This window comes from Lynx rufus, unplaced genomic scaffold (genome assembly GCF_022079265.1).
Source record: "Lynx rufus isolate CCGP_SWC_20201006 ecotype Redwood Valley unplaced genomic scaffold, mLynRuf1.p SCAF_25, whole genome shotgun sequence".
Classification (NCBI taxonomy): domain Eukaryota; kingdom Metazoa; phylum Chordata; class Mammalia; order Carnivora; family Felidae; genus Lynx; species Lynx rufus.
The window spans coordinates 2,673,835-2,691,217 of record NW_025814840.1 but is presented as its reverse complement, the minus strand read 5'-3'; the positions used below and the strand labels follow the sequence as shown (position 1 = coordinate 2,691,217).

General features: G+C 38.3%; 1 pseudogene; it reads left to right on the top strand.

The window, feature by feature from the left end:
* Positions 1-5,461: 5,461 nt before the first annotated feature.
* LOC124518728 (40S ribosomal protein S4, X isoform-like) lies at positions 5,462-6,239 on the top strand (annotated as a pseudogene).
* Positions 6,240-17,383: the final 11,144 nt, after the last annotated feature.

The following is a 17,383-nucleotide window of genomic DNA, read 5'->3' as shown; positions in this document are numbered from 1 at the left end:
CGCCTGGGTGGCGCAGTCGATTAAGCGTCCGACTTCAGCCAGGTCACGATCTCGCGGTCCGTGAGTTCGAGCCCCGCGTCGGGCTCTGGGCTGATGGCTCAGAGCCTGGAGCCTGTTTCCGATTCTGTGTCTCCCTCTCTCTCTGCCCCTCCCCCGTTCATGCTCTGTCTCTCTCTGTCCCAAAAATAAATAAAAAACGTTGAAAAAAATTAAAAAAAAAATAAAATAAAATAGGTTTTCCTGACCATCTTAATGAAATCAGTTGGGTTGAGCCCCTCATCCCGTTTTCTTACTAAAATCCCAGCATATTGTTCCAGGATTACATTGCAATGGCCGCTTTGGGTCTGACTTTGTAGATCTCACTAACATGTTATTTTCCACGATATTTCTTCATTTTAGTCTGTGACAACCCACGGTAAAATTAACCAATGTTCATTGTTTTTTTTTTTTTTTCCTTAAAATAACTCACGTAAGGCATTTGACTGAGCACTTTAAATTGAAAGATCTGTTTACCATCCAGCATAACAATCAATATGAAAGTAAACATTAAGCAACACTGTATTTAAAAATCCTTAAGCTACCAATTACGGGCTCTCACCAGCCACTTCTCTACAGGATCCTAATCTAGTTGGGTTGTTAGAATTGTTCTCTCCAATTTAATACCCTTCCAATTTTCCTATGCAGATCAGTTTATCTTTGCACACTGCACTCTTTTGGACCTGATCCTTCATTAGCGTGTTTGCAAAATAAAGTGCCAGTAATGCTAGCTATATATGTTTAGTAGCACAGGACCGGCAAAGATTTTAGAATGTCAGTGTATCTTTCACTCCAAGCCCCCCAAACATTTGGAAAGCGTTAGTGACTTTAATCACTTTTTGTACATTTTTTCCACTATGCAATTATAAGAACATAGGGGAATAATATCGGTTTAGGAAAATGACAGGTTTTTCAATGGTCCCTCTGATTCCACATGCCTGTTAATCAACTATACGTTGCACAAATTTTAGAAAGTGTGTGGCCTCATTATGTCTATATGAAGATCCAGAAACAAGGAGAGCCAGGTCCCTTTCCAATCTGTCACACTGCAAAGATCCGAAAGACTGTGAGACGCTTTGAAACATTTAAAAGACAAAATCATGTTAATAATATCATTGATGGGTTTCACAAGGGAACTCCAGGAAGTAAGAGGTGATTTCCTCTGGGGCTTAAAATTATGTTATTTTTCTATAGAGGTCAAGTTCTGAGAGGCAATAAAATCTTTAATTCCAATTCCCCTTAACCAGGAGGTGAGAAAAGTTTTAACAACCTCAGGGATCACTAGGAAAGCACTAATGAATGATAATTTATTCTCAACAGTCAGAAAGACCAACCAACTCTGAGACAATGTGTTATAACTTCTGTAACTTTTGCAAACACATAGGAGACGCAGTGTTAATTTGCAGATTAGGAATATTTAAAGTAACATTTCGTCTGTGTTTGATAAAGTTACGTTGTGCTAGTGGCCCTAGTACAAGAGAACATTAGCTACAGTATACATGTGAAATATGTACAGATACACCTAAGCGTATTCATCTTAGGTCAGGACCCATCGGTGGACAAGTAATGAAGTTACTATATTTTTGAACAACAACAACAAATATATATATAATTATCAGCATGATCCTCACAAAGTAGGGGTTAATGACACTGCTTCATTTACATATGTATCTACATTGGTCTGCTGGCGCTCTGAAGATCTATACGAATGTTTCTCCAGAACACAATCACGTTTCAATTCCAACGTTTTCTCCTGTGGGGTAGTCCTCTTTAAAAACAGCCTTCCCTGGGGCGCCTGGTTGGCTCAGTTGTCAAGCATCCAACTCCTGAGTTTGGCTCACAATTCACGTGACAGAGCCCCTCATTGGGTTTTGTGCTGACAGCACAGAGCCTGCTTGGGATTCCCTCTCTCCTCTCTGCTCCTCCCCTGCTCATGTTTGTTCGTTCTCTCTCTCAAAATAAGGAAACATGGAAAAAAAACGCAGCTTTTAGGGGGCACCTGGGTGGCTCAGTCAGTTGAGTGTCCAACTTCAGCTCAGGTCATGATCCCACAGTACATGGGTTCAAGCCCTGCATCAAGCTCTGTGCTAACAGCTCAGAGCCTAGAGCCTGCTTCAGATTTTGTGTCGCTCTCTCTCTCAGCCCCTCTCCCACTCGTGCTCTCTCTCTCTCTCTCAAAAATAAAAAAAAAAATTAACATTAAAAAAAGCTTTTCCTGTGAATCTACAGTAAAATGAACTTAGTAACATGGCTTCACAGAACTCTAAGTAGTTTACTCATGAAGAAACATGTCAAAATTGTTACCATCACAACAGAGTATAGCTCTGTCTTTGAGTGTATTTATATTTATATACAATACACCCACACATATACACATATACCACGCAAAATATATATTCTATATTCTGTAATATACATGTCATATGTAATCAGCATATGCATGTTGTTAGGCACATATTATGTATGTGTGTGTATATATACATATATACACACACACACACACACACACATATATGTATACACACACACACATATATATGTATACACACACACATATATGTATACACACACACATATATATATGTATACACACACATATATGTATACACACACACACATATATATACATATATATATACACATACTATGTATATTAGAATGAAATTTCACATGTAAACCAGAGATTGCAATCACTAGTCATTAAAGAATATTCTAAAGGAACGTGGTCAGCAACATTCAAGTAACCACACAGGCTCTGCTGAGAACAAGAGGCAGATTACTAAGTAAATTAAGGAAAATTTGTTCTACGCTGTGTTTGGTGGAATGATACTATGGCAGGCTAGAAAAACTGTGAAAGGAAGAACTGGGCTTTTGTTGTTTGGCGGGTTGGTTGTAAAAACCAACTTTTTGCTTTTCACATATTTTTTGAGACACTGTTATATTTCAGATGGCACGTGCTTTAAAGGTACCAGTTGAGAGATCCTGCCACATGCCTGAACCTGGAAACCATCACCACAATCAAGATAATGATGACAGGGGCACCTGGGTGGCTCACTTGGTTGAGCGTCCAACTCCCTCTTAATTTTGGCTCAGGTCATGATCCTAGAGGTCACGGGATTGAGCCCCGGGTTGGGATCTGTGCTGACAGCATGGCACCTGCTTAGGATTCTCTCTTCCTCTCTTTATGCCCCACCCCCCTCTCTCTCTCCAAATGAATAAATAAAACCTAAAAAAAAGATGATGATTACATTCATTACCTCCACAAGTTGCGTGGGCTCCTCTGTGACCCCTCCTTCCCTTTTTCTTCTCATCACTTACACACTCACTCCCACCTACATCCCCAGACAACCATTGACCGGCCTTCTGTCACTGTGGAATGGTTTGCACTTTTTAAAAACTGCATGAATGAAATTACATGGTATGTTTTCTCTGTGTTGCCTTTTTCACTGAATAAAGTTATTTTAATATTCATTTAATTTTATTATGTATATCAATAGTTTCTTTTTTTTTAAATTTCTGAGTAGTATTCCATTGTCTGGACATACCACTATTTGTTTATCAATCTGCCGGGTAATAGGGTTTATACAATACAATTTTAGCTTACCCCAGTCTCCTTTTGTGTGAGACTTGACCACTTCACGTACAGTATTACAGCACAAGTACGGTATAATAGTATACTTACAATTCCTCATTCCAAACTTTGTTATATATGTTTTTTACATACTTTATCTCTACATATTTTACCTTTACAAGTGCCACAGTACATCTGTACTATTTTTAATTCAAAGAGTCAATTATCAATTAAAGAGGCTTTTTAATAAAATATAAAATACTTTCCACACATTTCCAATTTATGCAGCTGTTCATTCCTTTGTACAAATCCAGACTTACACCTTGTATTTTTTTTTCTTCTACTTGGAAGGTGTTTTGAAACATTTATTTTATTATTTTTTTAAATTTATAGATCTGCTAGTGATGAGACAGTCTCTAGTCACCTTCATTTTTTAAAGATAGAGTATGGTCTATAGGTTGACAGTTGTTTTCCTTTCAGGGTTTTATTTTTAAAGTTTATTTATTTTTGAAAGAGAGAGAGAGAGAGAATGATGGAGAGGCAGAGAGAGAGGGAGAGAGAGAATCCCAAGCAGGTTCTGCACTGTTAATATAGAGCCTGACGCAGGGCTTGAACCCCTGAACAGTGAGTTCATGACCTGAGCCAACATCAAGAGTCAGACTCTCAGTTGACTGAGCCACCCAGGCGCTACTCTTGCAGGATTTTAAACATGCTTTTCCATTGTTTTCTTGCTTATATTGTCTCAGATGAGAGATCTATTGCCATTTTATCTTTAGCTGCTTTACTAAGATTGCTTTTAGGCTTTTATTTTTACCCTTGATTTTGAGGAATTTCAGTATGATATGCCTTGTTTTCTGTGTTTCTTATGTTTGGCATTTGTAGAGTTTCTTGAATCCATTGTTGTATAATTTGCATCAAATTTGGAAATTGTGCAGCCATTATTTCATAAAATATGTTTTCCGTCACTCTTTTTTCAGGTACAATTATACATGACCACTCGATATTATCCTATGACACTTCACTGATGTTTTCTTTATCGTGTCTTTAGTCTTTTACCTCTCTATCACATTTCAGGTAGTTTCCATTATCCTATCTTCAATTCCTCTGGCCTTTTCTTTCACAGTGTTTAATTTTCTTTCGATCTCATCCAAAGTATTGTCCATGTCATAGTTATCATGCTAAAGCTTTACTCTACCACCTTACATACTTCAGATGTAATTATACTGTTTAGTGTCCTTGTCCATAACTTCTATCATAGCTATAATCTGTCAATTTCTATTATGTCAATTTCTATTATTTTTTACTATATCATGGTGAGTCACAGCGTCTTTCTTCTTTCAATACCAATATAACATTTCATTTCATACTGAACATTATGTGTTTTACCTTGCTGAATCATGGATGGCTTCATATTCCTCTAAATGCTCTCCAGCATTATTCTAGAAAGTAGGCACATTACTTGGAACTAGTGTGATTCTTTCCGGAATGGCTTTTTGATTTGTTAGCTGTGTCCAGAGTAGTGCTCAGTCTATGACTACTTTTAACCACAACTAAGATAATATCTTTCTGAATACTAATTATCCCCACTTATTAGAATATCCTTCTGAGTACCCTAACCTATGTAGAATTTTTTTTTCCCACTCTGGAAACCAGAGTTTTCCTCTCTGGATAGTCTTTGGTCCTATGTGGACCCTGAAAAGAATTCCCCTATTCTTGTCAGGTTCTTTACACAGCCTCAGACAGCTTCCTCACATGCTTGCACCAGTCAGTATTCAACTTAGGACTTGGAAAGGACTCCAGTCTCTTTCTCAGGTACTGGAAGGAAGCAGTCTTCTTTCTGTGCCTGGGGCAGCCATGGCTTGTGGTCCCAAGGAGCATCTGAAGTGTGTAACAGCTTCAAAGCATTGGATGCTGGATAAACTGACCAGTGTGCTTGTCCCTCAACCATCTACAGTCCCCATTAGCTGAGAGAATGTCTTCCTCTCATCATTTTCCTAAGGAACAGACTTAAGTATGCCCTAACAGGAGATGAAGTAAAGATCTGATACAGCATTTTATTAAGATTGATGGCAAGGTCTGAGCTGATAGAGCCCACCCTGCTGGTTTTATGTATGTTAGCAGCATTCAAAGACTGGGGAGAATTTCCATCTGATCTGCATGACACCAAGGATTGTTTCTGTTCTTTGGATGACACCTGAGGAGGCCGAGTATAAGTTGTGCAAAGTGAGAGAGATCTTTGTGTGGACAAAAGGAACCCCTCACCTGGCGGTCCATGATGCTGGCACTATCTACTATCCTGATCCCCTCATCAAGGTGAAGGACACCATTCAGATTGATTTGGACACTGGAAAGATTACTGATTTCATCAGGTTTGACACTGGTAATCTATGTATGGTGACTAGAGGTGCTAACCTGGGAAGAACTGGTGTGATCGGTGTCCGAGAGAGGCACTCTGGTTCTTTGGATATAGTTCACTGCCAATGGCAACAGCTCTGCCACCCAGTTCTCCAACATTTTTGTTATTGGCAAAGGCAACAAGCCATGGATTTCTCTTACGCATGCAAAGGGTATCTGCCTCACCATTGCTCAAGAAAGAGACAAGAGACTGGTGGTCAAACAGAGCAGTGGGTAAAATGGTCTCTAGGTGACTTAATAGGAAGCCTTTGTACTTAATTAAAGATAATACAGCACAATAAAAAAAAACAAAATTAGAAGATTTGGAGAGGATTCCAAGCCCCAGGAGCCTTCTCTGGGAAGCTCTTTTCTTTCCAGTCCTGTGTCCTGTGAACTCCAGTTGTCTTAGCCTTCTTAGCCACCTACTTGTGTCTCTGAATGCAGAAGTTGCCAGGCTGCACCTGGGTCACTCCTCAACAGCACAGCGTGGAAAGTGTCTCCAGACCACAACTCAGGGCAATCGTAGCTATCACCTAATGTTCCCTCTCTCACAGGAATCTCTGTCCTAATCTCCAATGCATGATAAGTGCTGTTTTCCATATTTTATTTTATTTTATTTTTTTAGGTTTTTTTTTTCATGTAGGAGGGAAGTGTCAGTATCTGTTATACTATTCCCCGGGAATATTTCAGTTTTTCAAAGGGATTTTCATTGTTTTCCTGTTGGGAGTGCAATGTAAAACATTTCATCTTTCCATGGAACCTTCAGTAAAATAATCAGTAACTAACTGTTGAAAGTAAATGCATTTTGACAAGGTACAGAGACTCTTTGTCTTTCTTCAATAAGTAGGGAGTAAATGCAAATTTCAAGTGGGCAATAACTTTGCCTTATCTGCATATCCCCGGGATCTACAACTGTGTCTTCACATTGTAGGCACTTAATACATGATTGCTAAATAATGTTAAGATATTGGCTAAGAACTAAATACCCCATGCAGCTATACAAACTTTCCATTCAAGATTTCTAAATAGAATGGGCCATTAAGTTCTCCAATTTAGACTAAGAAATGTTAAAGACCCCCATGCCTACATTTGGTATAACTGTCAAGTTGATAAAAATCCCCTTCTCCCGTCCCCCAACACTGCTAATTCTTGACATCACTAACTCCCAGTGTTGCTCAACAGTGAAAATCAATAGGGAGAACTTCACAGGTCTTGTTGAGAAGCCACTTTAGTTTCAGACTTTTAGAATCATTCTGACAACTACTGCTCATAGGACTTTGGGAGTAGAAAAACCTACGTTTGTTTTAAGCTGTTTAGGTAGAGTACTTCAACATATATCAGTTACAAAATTTCCTGACCCTGCTCATCCTAAATCACAATATTGTCACTTTTCACATGTGTTTGATGTGAGTTATAAAAATACTTATACATTTCTACCTAGTAACGACAGTCCTTGGAATTCTTTTAACAGGGTAAGGTGAGGCAGTATCATAGAATCCATAATAACACAATAAATTAAAACGAGAAAATGTATGACAGGGTACTATTTCATTATACAATTATAATTGTGACCACTTTGAAACCACATGGAAGGCTATGATTAATAAATTAAGTAAAATGTATAGACCACAAAAACAAATTTATGATGCTATGTTAAAAGGTATGTGCACACGAATAAAAATTAGAAAGGAGTATGAAATAATGAAAACATGTGATTTGTTAAGGTGGATCAATGGCAAACAATTCTTTATACAAAATACAAATTTAGAGGAAGGGTTGCTTTAAAGGATGTTTGCCCCTCAAATATATATTTTAAAGCTAGGTTTCACTTGGGTCACATTTGCAGATAAGAAAAATCAGTTTTCATTCTCTCAAACATTTCTCATATGCTTGATGTATGAAATTAAATATTACCTTTTTTCTGGGCTATATGAAACTGTCTGCACCTGTAACCCAAGGTGTGCTTAATTTGCATCTGCGCTTGTGACGTAAGAGCACTCATAATCCGTTACTATTTTGTATAGTTGGTTTTGGGGCTTTGAAATCCTTCTTTTACGCCCCTATTTCTGCATCCTCTCTCATCACGTATACTGACAGTAGTGTTAGCACTGCTAAGTGAAAGTGCAGAAAACAAGGGTGACTGGCCCAGCCTGCCCACTGCTCACACGAGCAGATGGCTGAAGTGACAGAATTGGGACTAACTTAAGTGAAATGTGTGCCTTGTCTTCGGTGAAGGAAGGGTAAGTCTTCCTGACATTGTGACCATTACAATTGTCTAAGGGAGTCTCTTTAGGTTGTCAAGCTTGATCTTAAAATAGAAGCACGCTCTATGGATAAGCAGAAGGGCTGGAGCTGATGTGTGTACACACACACACACACACACACACACACACACACACACACACATTCTGGCTTGTGGGATACACATACACACATCACATGTATTTCTAAGAGTGAAATAAATACCCCTAATGACTGAATTAGCATCTCTACGAATCTCTAAGACTCTAAGATGTTAATGAGTTCCCAAATGATAACATTACGAGCTAAATATGCCACTTTTGCACGTATCTTCTAAATCAGAAAATAAAGCAAACAGACCAAATGATCATGTACTGGGAAAACTCCTAAGTTACACACACATGTAACAAAGGGGCAATGGCATAGCCTAGAGGTGAAAACAAATCTCTTTCCAATAAAATCACACGTATTCATTGCACAGTCTTTGGTAAAACTCAGTGAACACAGTCCAGGTAAAGAATTAGTGCACACTCGACCACAAGATCCTGAACGCGGAAAATTCCACTTATACTGATCCTTTCTGCCTGTAAAACCTGTAAATATCTTCCTGTGAAATATGCTACATATACATGTAGCACATGTGTACACGTATGTGCATACGTGTTTATACACACACATACACATATCCTGCAAGACTTTGTACTCAAACAGTGCATATCCCCATGCACCCTGTTTCTTTCATATCATTGAAACACCCTGGCCTTCCATTCCTAATGAAATGCTTTTTTTTTGAAGTCAGTGATATAAATATACATTTCCATCAGAATCCGTCAGAGTTGTAAGCGGGCGGCTAAGTTCAGAGCTCTAGGCAGTCACCAAGGACATGCCCTTTAATGAAATCCTGCCTGCACCATGGACTGCGGTATCCTGGGAATACTGAACTTAATGCTGTACTCTGAACACATATGCAAAATAAACACGAAGTTGAGGAACCTTTTCATGCATATTTATTTGGTTTTCAGGTCAAGGCTAATTCTTGTTTATAGTGGGTTAAGGGTTGATGAAGTTACATCACACAAATAGAGGTATGCGGTGGCACAGAACGGCTAAGTGGGGTCTCAGGCCGGACTTCACAAAGCAAGCAGACCGTGAATCTCCTTCACTGCTAGCGTTTCTTTTGAAACGCCCTAAAAACGACTAATTCCATCAACAAATAGCTTTTCTATAAAATTTGTTAAATGTTTGGGGCGCCTGGGTGGCTCAGTCGGTTAAGCGTCCAACTTCGGCTCAGCTCATGGTCCTGTGGTTTTTGAGTTTGAGCCCCGTGTGGGGCTCTGTGTTGACAGCTCAGAGCCTGGAGCCTGCTTTGGATTCTGTGTCTCCCTCTCTCTCTGACCCTCCCCTGTTCATGCTCTGTCTCTGTCTCAAAAATAAATAAAACATCATATTTTTTTAATTTGTTAAATGTTTGCTTATTTTTAAAATTTTAAAAGAGAGAGACAGAGTGCGAGCAGGGGAGGGGTAGAGAGAGAGGGAGACAGAATCCGAAACAGGCTTCAGCCTCCAAGCCGTCAGCACAGAGCCCGATGCGAGGCTCGAACTCACAAACCATGAGATCATGACCTGAGCCCAAGTCGGACACTTAACCAACTGAACCACCCAGGTGCCCCCATCAACAAATATTTTGAGCACCCATTATAAGCTGAGCATTTTGGGGGGGCAAAAAACAATGAGGTTTTTGTGTGTCAAATTCAAGAATGTCTCCAGTATATTATCCTTGGGTCTATTTACTTATTTCTCAGCAAGTAAATGCAAAGGGGGTGCTGTTATTTCATACGCTGATCATTTGGGAACTGCTTTTCCTCTTGGATTTTTTAAGAATTAATGTAGTTACGAGGTAGGTATATGCAAGGAATTCTAGGCTCATTCCCTGAGAGCTGTGTGATTTGGACAGGTGAATTCAATCTTCTATTTCAATTATTTGTTATAGAAGTCTTTCATAGAGATGCTGATTATACACCTGTATATATCTATACATAAATATGCATTTTATATTGATAGATATGTGTTTATATATACATGTGTACATAACAAGCACTTAATAGAGCATAGTTACTATATTTTCTTATTGTTATTAGGATGCAGTGGGGTCTTAGATGGGTGAAGTAGCTGTGAAAAGGATGGGTGGTAAGTGTTTCACAGTTGCCACGAAGGGAGGGATGGGGCCACATGGCTCTAGACAACATAGACTCGGTGGGTGGAGGCATGGCAAGTGACCATGTACAAGAAGGCATCCTAGAGGAGGTGACTACTTAAGAGATGAACATTAAAGATAACAAAAGTGGAGTGCCTGGGTGGTTCAGTTGGGTAAGCATCCAATTTCGGCTCAGGTCGTGATCTCACAGTTTGTGAGTTCAAGCCCTGAATTGGGCTCTGTGCTGTCAGTGCAGAGCCTGCTTTGAATCCTCTGTCCCTCTCCCTTTACCCCTCCCCAAATCATTCTTTCTCTTTCAAAAATAAATGGATCTTTAAAAAACATTTAAAGATAACTACAAGTTACTAAGGAAAATGGAGAGGAGAGAGAGAAAGGGGAAGACGACCTTAGAAAAAAAGGGGCAAGAAGATAAAACTCTTCTGCACTGCAAAGGAAACAATCAACAAAACTAAAAGGCAACCAACGGAATGGGAAAAGATATTTGCAAATGACACATCAGACAAAAGGGCTGGTATCCAAAATCTATAAAGAACTCACCAAACTCCACACCTGAAAAACAAATAATCCAGTGAAGAAATGGGCAGAAGACATGAATAGACACTTCTCTAAAGAAGACATCCAGACGGCCAACAGGCGCATGAAAAGATCCTCAATGTCACTCCTCATCAGGGAAATACAAATCAAAACCACACTCAGATATCACCTCACGCCAGTCAGAGTGGCTCAAATGAACAAATCAGGAGACTATAGATGCTGGAAAGGATGTGGAGAAACTTGAACCCTCCTGCACTGTTCGTGGGAATGCAAACTGGTGCAGCCACTCTGGAAAACAGTGTGGAGGTTCCTCAAAAAATTAAAAATAGATCTACCCTATGACCCAGCAATAGCACTGCAAGGAATTTACCCAAGGGATACAGGAGTGCTGATGCATAGAGGCATTTGTACCCAATGTTTATAGCAGCACTTTCAACAATAGCCACATTATGGAAAGAGCCTAAATGTTCATCAACTGACCAATGGATAAAGAAACTGTGGTTTATATACACAATGGAATACTACTTGGCAATGAGAAAGAATGAAATCTCGCCTTTTGTAGCAATGGAGAGAACTGGAGAGCAATGTAGGAACTGGAGAGTGTTATGCTAAGTGAAATAAGTCATATGGAGAAAGGCAGATACCATGTGTTTTCACTCTTATGTGGATCCTGAGAAACTTAACAGAAGCCCATGGGGGAGGGGAAGGGGAAAAATGTTACAGAGAGGGAAGGAGGCAAACCATAAGAGACTCTTAAAAACTGAGAATAAACTGAGGGTTGACGGCGGGTGGGAGGGAGGGGAAAGTGGGTGATGGGCATTGAGGAGGGCACCTGTTGGGACAAGCACTGGATGTTGTATGGAAAGCAATTTGACAATGAATTTCATATTAAAAAAAAAAAAGAAAAAGAAAAAAGGGGCAAGGACCCTGCGGCCAAGTCTCTTGTTTATGTGAGATGTGGTCTATTGTGTATGCAGGGGAATTGACCTGAAAGTTTGAAATGGCTGGAAAAACCCTGTGCAGAGTATTTAATGGAAAATGTACAGGAAAAGTAAGGATACATCATGGATTATTTGAGGATTTAAATAACTTGGGAATTAGCACACTAGGGATCCCTAAGTTACTGACACTGGTCATGTTGTCAGTTCCAGGTTTTAGAATCCAAGTTTTCTGGAATGACACTGTCTTGAAGTGAAATGTCATGATAATTCCGTACCCCCAGAATCATTCCTTTCTCCCCTAACTGTATCAGGGAGTGCCTACAGTGTGCAAAACCATGAAGTTACTCTGAGTTCAGCAGTCTCCTAGCCCAGTCATTCGTTATCTTTTGAGATTCTGAGAACACTGTGTCAAGGTTTTACTAAATCACCAATATTGATAATTTGAGAAATTAGAATAAAACTATGAGAAGGCTAGAAAATGGAAAAATATTCATTACTTTCAAAGAAGGAAGCCCAAATATCAGATGTAGTCTAAAAATCAATCCCAATATTGGTTCTACAGCTCTTTGTTTAAGGGACAGGAATAGACTGTCTGGAAAGATACACACTTAAAACTTGCACAGCTGCATTAAAAACAAGTTACTACACACTGAACTCATTTATTTCTTAGGGTGAAGAGATTAGGAGATGATGAGAGTCCAGTGGCCTTTATGTATGTGATATTCATCATGGTGTATTTATCACAAAGGAAATTTTCTAAATTCTTACAGAAACATGATAACTATACAGACACAAGTTGGCTAATATCAGGACATTTGGACCAATAATTTTCAGAAGGACAGTGTGTCAAAGTATCTACAATATGTGCAATTTCAATCTGCAGGAAATCTTTCATGGCCATTCCCTACATGCGTCTTCTTAGCCTAATTCTTCCTAACTTTTATTACCTATGACCAGAATTAAAGTGTAGACTGTATATTAAGTATATAGGCCAATGTAGTTTGCTAAATTATTTGTTAGAAAACCTAAAGCATCAAATGACAAAATCAGGATCCAACCAAATGTGCGAGGATGAAACTATAGGCTGATACTAAGAAAAGTGTAGTGTAGACAAATATACCACCCCACACTCAGCTCAAATGAATCGACTCAGCATGAGGGGACCCAAGATTAGCAGGTATGCCAATGCAGTGTGCGTGGGGACTCAAGGTGAGACTGTCCTAATAGTCAGTGAGTTGACTATGCATATAATGCAAATCGTGCATGCTGAACACTGTTGAGAATAAGGGTAGAGATATTTTATGACAACAATTTTTACAGCAGTTATAGTAATGCTTAACACATACGTGCTGTAGCAAAATTAACCCATTTAATCTTCACAGAAGCAACTTTATGAGGTAAAAGTATTAGCATTATCCCCACTTTACAGGTGAGAAAATAGGTACAGTGAGATTAAATTAGGCCCAAGTCACATGGCTTATAAGCAACAGAGCAATTTGACCCCAATGTTACTATTCCCTTTTTTCTTTTTTAATGTTTGTTTATTTTTGAGAGAGAGAGAGAGAGAGAGAGAGCAAGAGAGAGTGAGAATGAGTATGGGAGGGACAGAGAGAGAGGGAGGCACAGGTTTTGAAGGAGGCACCAGGCTCTGAGTTGTCAACACAGAGCCCGATGTGGGACTCGAACCCAACAACTGTGAGATCATGGCCTGAGACAAAGTCAACAGCTTAGCTACCTTAGCCACCCAGATGCCCCCAAAGTTTCTATTCTTTTGCAGAACCTCACATTTTTATAAGGTAAAAGGAACACTCGGGAATGCCTTCTACAGTAATAACAACCATACATGAGGAATTGATACTTAAAATGGAGACACAGCTTGTAGAAGAAAATACTGAAGGACACATAACTGACTTCAAACCCTGAATAGCTCTCTTGGGAAAGAGGCTGGACTTCTTTCTATGGTTCCAAGGAAGACTAGGAAATAAAGAAAGGCATATTTTTAACACGTTAAAAAAAAAAGACTTTATCATGTAATAACTATCTAAGGTGGATTTTGGTTAATGGTAAATAAAATTGCAGAATTACAGAGTTCAAGGGATGAAGTATAGATAAATCCATCTTCAGTAGTAGCGACAATATTTTGTACTACATTTAATGTTTGTGAACATCTGAAACTGCCCTTCATACCCTCTAAATGGCAATGACTGCTGCCCATCCTTCATAGATCTGAAACCTGAACACCAACAAGCAATCCATCTCAAAAGGGGGATTGATGTGCTCAAAAAAGCCAGTCGCTATGCTCTGAGTGTAACATTGGCATGTATCCACATCTTCAGCTAATGAAAATAAGGAATCTATGAACAGATTATCAGGCAGAACATTCCTTATTTATATTTCCTATCTTATGCTATCAAGTTAGCATGATTTCCCCCAAACAAACACTTCTTATGTAGTCTCTGTATTTTCCTCTCTCCTTCAGTCTTCTGTGTTTAGTAACATATTTAGGTTGCCTATTTTGTTGTAAATATCTGGATAATTAACTATCCACCTTCCATTTTTAACCATGATTTTGACATAGGCATTAACAAATTCACAAGTTAGTCTCATTAGGTTTGTTACATTCTGAGTAATTTCTTATGTACAATTATCTTTTTGTTTATGTTAGTCTTTTAATTTAAATTCCAGTTAGTTAGCATACAGTGTAGTATTTGTTTCAGAAGTAGAACCCAGTAATTCATCACTCACATACAACACCCAGTGCTCATCCCAACAAGAGCCCTCCTTAATGCCCATCACCCATCTAGCCCACACCCCCACCCACCTCCCCTCCAACAACCCCCAGTTTATTTTCTGTATTTAAGAGTCTCTTATGGTTTGTTTCCCCTCTCTGTTTTTATATTATTTTTCCTTCCCTTCCCCTATGTTCATCTGTTTTGTTTTTTAAATTCCACTTATGAGTGAAATCATATAGTATTTGTCTTTCTCTGACTGTTTTATCTCGCTTAGTACAATACATTCAAACAGGTGTTGTGGCCATTCTGGAGAACGGCATGGAGGCTCCTGAAAACACTAAAAATAGAACTAGCCTATCATCTGTTAGCCTTTTCTATTGAATTTACTTAAATACACCATAAATTACTATTTTTACTCTAGCAGCATTATTTAAGAAGTAATTTATATAATTTGTGCGTATCAATATTCTACTATGGCATGCCATCACATCCTTAAATTTGCTTTTTCAGAGTAAGGAGACACTAAATTCAAGTAAATGAAAATCTACCTGATCGCTCATAGAAACAAAGTGAGCTCTCTTCAAATATGAAATGAAACAAATTATCTTTTATTATAACGCAAATCCAGTTGGCCGTCTTGAAACCATGTTTCTGTCCATCCAGAAGCCTTGAAGAAAACTGTATCTGCAATCACAGGTCTCTTCATTGGGGAACATAAAGAGGATTTATATAGAGTATTAAACGAAAACTTCCGACAAATCCTCTTTAGGTGAGTTTCTTCCTCCCAAAGTTTTCCACTCTTAACAAGAACAAGAGTCTCCAATTCCCCCCACTGCTATTGATGCAGTCTCTTTATGGGCATGTTTTTCAGTAATAAAAATTATTTTCTCTCTGCCTATACCACTCACCTACACTTTTGATGAATATATATCTCTATCCCCAATCACCTTGCTCACCACCCCACTGCTTGGAAAATTCTGGTGGACAAAGTTCTTTATCCTGCAAGCCTCTATAAAGAGGTATATGCAAGCTACTATTAGGAATTCAGCTATTTTCATATCCTGAAAACAGCTATGACATTCCTACTGTTCACGACACACAAATTGGTATCTGCCAAACCATACTGACTAAAGTTTCTAAGAGGTAGGGCTCATTCTATAACAAGCCTAAAGATCAAGACCATTCACAGCTAAAAAATATGAAACCACTTTTATAAAAAAGTTCTCTTTTGGAAATCTTGTCTAACTATAAGACATATTTCTTTTGTCAATGAATCTCTTTTCTTTCCAGAGAATCATGAGAAATAATATCGTGATTAGCTACCAAGTTTTAGAGTTTGCTTGTTTTTCGTTTTTTACAGTTTTTCACTTTGCTCAACACTTTTGATTCATGGATGATCTTCTCCTTACCCCTACCCTGTTAAAACACACACACACACACACACACACACACACACACCTAAACACACAGCATAGGCATGAAGAAGGCATGTTTCAATAAAGAGCCACAAAATCATAATAATCGTGAATAATACTATGATTCTCATATACTCAAGATTATTGCTCGAACACTAGAGGCATTTACAGATACAATCCTAGGGTTAAGACACTACAGAGAGACTGAACAATACATTTTTAAAAATTCTAATTAAGCCAGATGTTAACAGGCAGTATAACTCCAAAGCAATACAACTTCAAAAAGAGACAAAGACTATTTGTAGCGAATCTGTGCATCAAACAAACCACTGAAACATTTTTCATGTGGGATAAACCTTGAAGAATGAATGCTACCTATACAGGTAGGAATCAGAGGAAATACATTTCAGAAGAGAGAAACATAGTTTATCAATTATATTCTGATAATGATGGGTATTCAGAGTGTCATTTGAAAAAATATATGTGATTTCCTAGTGCTTTGGTAAGATCCTAAAAAGATAATGATGGACACATGTGAGCAGGGTCCCAAAGTACAAAGATGGGTATGAAAAAGAATTTGAGCTCTAAGAAAATTCATAAATAATCCATTTTCTTAAAATTGTATTCAGTAATAACCTACAGTTATCTGCATGAATTTTGCATACAGCAATTATTTGATAATCAGGAGTAAATTGTGTCTTTTTGGTCATGCAACAGATTTAGCTGATCAAATCAACTTTGCTGTTTCTTTGCCCCTTAAAATCTAAGCATAACACTAGTAATATCTAACAGGTATTAATAATTCTGTGTTAAATATTGGCATTTATTATTGAGCTCAATCTTTCCAAAGTTCCTACAGCTAAATTTCATTATCCCCATTTTACGGACACAGAAACAGAGACTCCCAACAGCTTGAGTAATCTGGCCCCAAGTCACAGAGCTACCACGTTAGTAGAGTCAAGTTACAATAGCCAGTCTGATTTTACAACTCATCTTCTGAATAATAAAGCTATAAATTATGCTCTCCTGACCACGCATAGATTAAAAAAAATGTGACCGTTAAGAGCCCATTTAAATATGTGCTAAAACCAATTAAAATATTTTAAATATTAACACTTTATTAATATATCAAATCTTGTTTTATTATCACAACTGTTACCTAAGGTAGATAGATCTCACCTTGGAATAATCAGACAAGAATAAAAGTATCATCAGTCTGTTCTTATGTTGATCTGTTATTTCTGAACATGATAAATTTAGTTTCTATCCCTGAAGTTATCTAGTTAAAGAGCCTGAATTTATTG